Consider the following 5,684-nt stretch of genomic DNA (forward strand, 5'->3'; position numbering starts at 1 on the left):
AAAAAAAAAAAAAAAAAAAAAAAAAAAAAAAAAAAAAAAAAAAACCAATTGACCACTCGGGCCTATCTGCGGTCTAAATCCGTCTATCTATCTTACATCCGGAATTTCCAATTGGTGAAGGACCGATGCTTCTGGGATATGGCACCGGAATAATGATAGGGCTAACGAAAATAATATTAAACTGCATACCTATGAATGATGGTTTGGATTACTAAGAAATGGTCCGGTACCATATTACATAGTCGTTAATTATTAATACCTCCTCTCCCCACCCGTTTTTCTGATATAATTAGTGGATCGGTATATTAATCCCATCCCCCGAGGATACCCCTATTTCAGGAAATTTGGTACCGAAGGGGTTTCCTCATAAGAACTCAATTTATAGTATTAAAAATATCAAAGTATATTAATTAAACAGTGTTTTAATTTAGGAGACTTTTACTTATTTTTTAAATTACAGTAATACATCTTTTACCTACCGGTATTTTACCATTTTTTATTTTATTGAAGTTTTTAATACAATTTTGTTTCGTATATAGGCCTACATTTATATACTTGCATGCGCAAGTGGAAACTTTCCACTGTTTCCAATCTGTATTTATACGTTTTGATTCATAAGATGATACAGTATTATCTTATATAGAAATCGTGATATTCCAATTCAACCTCAGTCCTCAGTGTTCCTGTGGTCATTTACACCTAATATCCTGAATAATTACCACCTGTGTAGCAGAGCGTGAATATTGAAATTCCAGAGAACCGCGTGACATGAATTGACGTGACGACCGAAATGGTGGACAAGGTGTATTTTAGCAATAAAAAATCCCACCATAATTTGTTTATGATTATAGGTCTAAAGTATATTCGTACGTATCAACAAAACTACTAAGGTAGGCTTAAGTATTAAAAGAAAACATGCAACTAGCAATATTTAGTGATTCTAAGTTCCGATAGCCAATAATACGAGTCAGTTTCCACGTGCATAGAATGGTGTACACTCGGTCGGACGCTGAGTTTTTTTTTCGACAAGATTTTTAATGTGTTTTTAAGGTATGTATTTTCATATAGTTGTACGCTTAAAATTGACAAAAACATGACTTGTTCATGTTCACAGGAATGGTACTTGCTTCAGCATTCTAGCGGCCATTTCATTAAATATTTGGACGTACCACCTGTGTGGACCAAAAACGCCAAAAGAACCACGTGAACTCGGAATGGCAGATATGGTCGATATGATGTATTCTTGCAGAAATCACCTCCATAATTTGCTGTATTATAGCGTATTTCCGTGATGTATATATCCATAATCAAATATTTGAACTTGAATGTATATTTCGAACGCCAAACAATATGAATTACTTGCTTTGTGGTGAGTGCAAGGTAGGTTCTAAATGAACTAGGACTAGGCAATTTCGACAAGAATAGTTGTGATTATAGAGCACTGCTTTTAATCTTTCTTTCGTAGGCCACATTAGATAGAATATTTATTATCTACTCATCTGAGGGCCATACCAGTGGTGTATCTAGCAGGGGCGGATCCAGTAAGGGCCTGTTTTGCCACTAAATTTTATAATTGGAAGGGCGTGGCCCACGAAGGTGAAGTGGGTGCTTGATGATTAGGTAACCAGGCGCTAGCTTGCAATATTAGGTGATTTCAGGTAGATTTTTAAGTACGTAAGTGTGATTTTTTTGCTTCGAACATTTTTCAATAAGGGCAAGGGAGGTGGGGGGGGGCCGAATATATTTTTTGTGGGGAACATATCCCCCATTATAGATATGCCAGCACTGGACCAGACTAAACCTCCAAGAATTTGAATGACCAATATTTTTACACTGAGTATTCAAAATAAATAAATTAAAATAATAAAGTCATATCAATTTTATCTATAAACCATAGGCCTACATTAACATGGGTAGTGAAGTACTTAAAACGATACAACTTCATCAAACAAGTTGCAATCAAAGCATCATTAAAGACATAAACATATTATGAAATAATTATGTGATTGCTTGTATCTGAATTTAATGAATCTGAATTTAATCAGTCTTCATATGCAAATAAAATAGTCTACGCCAATGTAAGTTTAAAAAAAAATATTTTATTCAGTCCTGTTCTTTTTTTTTTTTTTTAATCTGTTCAGTTCAGTTACCTATCCTCAGTCCTTAATTTTGTGTCATGTCTTTCTGCTTCTCATATTGCCTCCAAGGCCGGCGGAACGTTTTTCAAAGTTTGGGGCCCCCACTTATAAGTTGAATGGGAATATGATCCGGAAGTCCTCACCCAGAAAAATTTTGATTACTAAATGGCGAGAAATGACATTTCTTGACTTTTGAGCTAGGTGTCCAATGACTTTGTTCTTAAAAATTCAAGGTTTCCCCCTCTTGAAAACGGTCAGGTAAACTTTCTCATTCTTTTACAGTAAATAGGCCTGTTATGTGTGTATACATACATAAAAAAAATGAGTAGTTGCATACGTATTCTTTTTTCAATCAATCGATTGAAAACGATCAGGTAAATTTTCCCCATTGTTATTACAGTAAATAGGCCTTATGTGTGTATACCGTACATACATAAAAATAAAAAAAATGAGTAGTTTAGTTTTGGTTTTGATTCCTGGAAGGTGGGAAATGAGCTTTCCCGACTTGAGCTGCCTTTTAATTACTTTTAAGTTCTTCAAAATTTAAGGTTTTCCTCTCTTGAAAATTATTATATTAAATTAATGAACCCAAAGAGAAAAGGAGGATTCGGGTTCTTCCCGGGAAAATGTTGATTCCTAAATGGGGGAAAATGAGCTTTCCTGACTTCAGAGTTGCCTTTTAATTACTTTTAAGTTTTTCAAAATTTAAGGTTTTCCCCTCTTGAAAATTATTATATTAAATCAATGAACCCAAAGATAAAAGGGAGGTTCGGGTTCTTCTCGGGAAAATTTTGATTCCTAAATGGCGGGAAATGAGCTTTCCTGACTTCTGAGCTGTCTTTTAATGACTTTTAAGTTCTTCAAAATTCAAGGTTTTCCCCTCTTGATAACGATTCCATGAATCAATGAACCCCCTCAATAAAGGGGATTCTAGTTCTCCCGGGAAAAAACGTTGATTTAAATTGGCGGGAAATGAGAAAATCTTTACTTCTGAAGTGCCTTTTAATGACTTTTTAAGTTCTCAAAAAGGTTTCCGCTCTTGAAAACGGTCAGTTAAATTTTACTCATTCGTATTACAGTAAATATGCCTTATGTGCGTATATATACATACAAAATTGAGTTTGACATGAATCGATAAATCCCAAAAAGAAAGGGAGTCCGGGAAAATTTTGATTCCTAAATGGCGGGAAATGAGCTTTCCCGACTTCTGAGGTGTCTTTTAAGTTCTTCACAATTCAAGGTTTCCCCCTCTTGAAAATGATTCAATGAATCAATGAACCCCAAAGAAAAAGGGGGTCCGAGTTCCCCCAGGAAAATTTCTATTTCTAGATGGCGGGAAATGAGCTTTCCTAACTTCAGAAATGTCAGGCAAATTTTTATCATTTTTTATTTTATGTGTATACATACATAAACAAATGAGTAGTTGCATGCGTATTTTTTTCCATGAATTGATAAATCCTAAAAAGAAAGGATGGTCCGGGATTCTCACCCGAGGAAAATTTTGATTCCTAGATGGCGGGAAATGAGCTTTCCCAACATTTGAAGTGTGTTTTAATGACTTTTATGTTCTTCAAAATTATAATTTTCTTATTGTAACAAAAAAAAAAAAAAATCAGCTCACGGGTCCTGAAAAAGGTGTCTAGAATTCTTTTTTTTTTCTTTTTGGGGAGGGGGCAGGACCCATGACCCCATCTCCCAGATCCGCCAATGTGAATTGCGAGAAAATGTAATTTGGTCGGGGACTGGATAAACATTCTCTTTCCCTTCCTTCCTTCCTTCCTTCCTTCCTTCCTTTCTTCCTCTTTCTTTTCTTGCATTTCTTTCCGATCATACAACAATCTCCAGACATTATATATATTTTTGTTTTTTCCAAAAAGTGGGGGGAAAGGGCACCCCGTCCCCGGTTCCGCCGGCCATGGCGTCTGACTCTATTTTTATTTTTAGGTGGATTTCTTTGATTAGAATATATTATATTATTAAAATAGACTATACTCTATAATAATGCATTATAATACACTTAATTCCAGGCTTATTATTTTGTTAATAAATGTTTCTACAAAAACGTGAACGGTGTAATTATGGCTGTGGATAATTGCTAAATAAAAGATAAATTTTCTCATAAAATTTTTTTTTTTTTCAATATTTATGGTTGAAATTTTGAGGTAGTACTAATACACTTCGATTAATTTCCCCATTTCCTGTTTTTTGGTTCCTTTGCTATAAAGTAGTAGGAACCTTTGAAATCATCTAGATGTTCGTCTGTATGTCTGCAACGCTGATGTTATAAAATTTGTTGAAATATTGTGAACAAGCGAACTTGAATTTCCAAACCTCTTGTTATAATTTTTGCATAGTAACATGTAGTAATTTTCATGTAATTGTGCCTTATTTCTTAAAAATTTTTGTAGGATAAAATAATAAAGCTTTACACGATTTATTACCCCTCCATCCAAAACTCGGAATAATCAATGATACATTAAATTATTAACTATTTTGATAAAAACCAGATACCATGTACCACAAATGCAACGACTATTGCTTTAGATTAAAAACATATATTTTGAGCTCTAAAGAAAAGTCCTGGATCCGCCCTGGGTAGGCCTAGGCGGCACAGAACATCAGGGCCGCCAAGAGGGGAAACTGTAACAGGGGCAAGGGTTGGTGTGGGCCCCAGTTACATGTGCGAAGCGCAGGATAGATTGCGGTGAAGGCACAACAATTTTTTGAGGGGGCCCAGTCAATCTGGAGAGGCCCATTATTAGAGGACCCATGACATTATTTGAGGCCTCACGATAGTAATTAAAATTTTTGAAAAAAAATATGGAGAAAAAATGCCACCTGCAGTTAGTATGGGGCCTCTGGTAAGCTTGGGCCCTGAAGATCTTGGACCCGGGGATCTTGGGCCCGGGGATCTTTTCCCCTTGCGGCCCCCCATCTCGGTGGCCCTGCAGAACATTGACGAGAAGCCGAACATTTTAGCATGGAACACTGCTTTAAAAACGTTTTTTCGGCAGTTTTAGAGTGCCATTTCTGGGAATCAGTGCTATTGCTTTTTTCTTGTTTCACATGTTTATTGATTTCTTTCACCTGCCCCTCATCTTTTGTTCTATCAATATTTAAATTTTTCTCATCTCCTCTCCGTATTTGTTCTAATAGGAGGAGGAACAAAGGGTTTCAATTTTTTTTACAAACTGGAATACAAATACAAACTGTTAACAAAACATAATTCATTTTTCAAAATAAAGATGGATTTTTTAACGGATGATGTAAATAAGTGCTTTATAACAATAGGTCTACTGAAAACATTTTCGACCATGGAATTTTGTTTAATATTTAAAAAAATCAAGAAAAATTTCTTAATTGAATATGGCAGTCTGATTCAGAACCAAATATATAGGCTAATTGTATTATATATATAGGTTAATTGTTTAATGTGTATTATATTTAGGCTAACTGTATATTGCATTATAATAAGCTAATTGTATATTGTATTCTATATAGGCTAATTGTATATTGTATTATATATAGGCTAATTGTTTATTTCAT

General features: G+C 34.7%; 1 long non-coding RNA gene across 1 annotated transcript in view; it reads left to right on the forward strand.

Annotated features, from left to right (window-relative positions):
* Window positions 1-775: 775 nt before the first annotated feature.
* The window catches only part of LOC117108738, a 7,664-nt gene continuing 2,755 nt past the window's right edge, over window positions 776-5,684 (forward strand). Inside the window, exons 1-2 of the long non-coding RNA XR_004445411.1 lie at window positions 776-890; window positions 1,115-1,380. This is a non-coding gene — a long non-coding RNA (uncharacterized LOC117108738). The remainder of the gene's footprint in view (window positions 891-1,114; window positions 1,381-5,684) is intronic.

Source organism: Anneissia japonica, unplaced genomic scaffold, assembly GCF_011630105.1.
Source record: "Anneissia japonica isolate Jap-2015-1 unplaced genomic scaffold, ASM1163010v1 scaffold128_len593404_cov183, whole genome shotgun sequence".
Lineage (NCBI taxonomy): Eukaryota > Metazoa > Echinodermata > Crinoidea > Comatulida > Comatulidae > Anneissia > Anneissia japonica.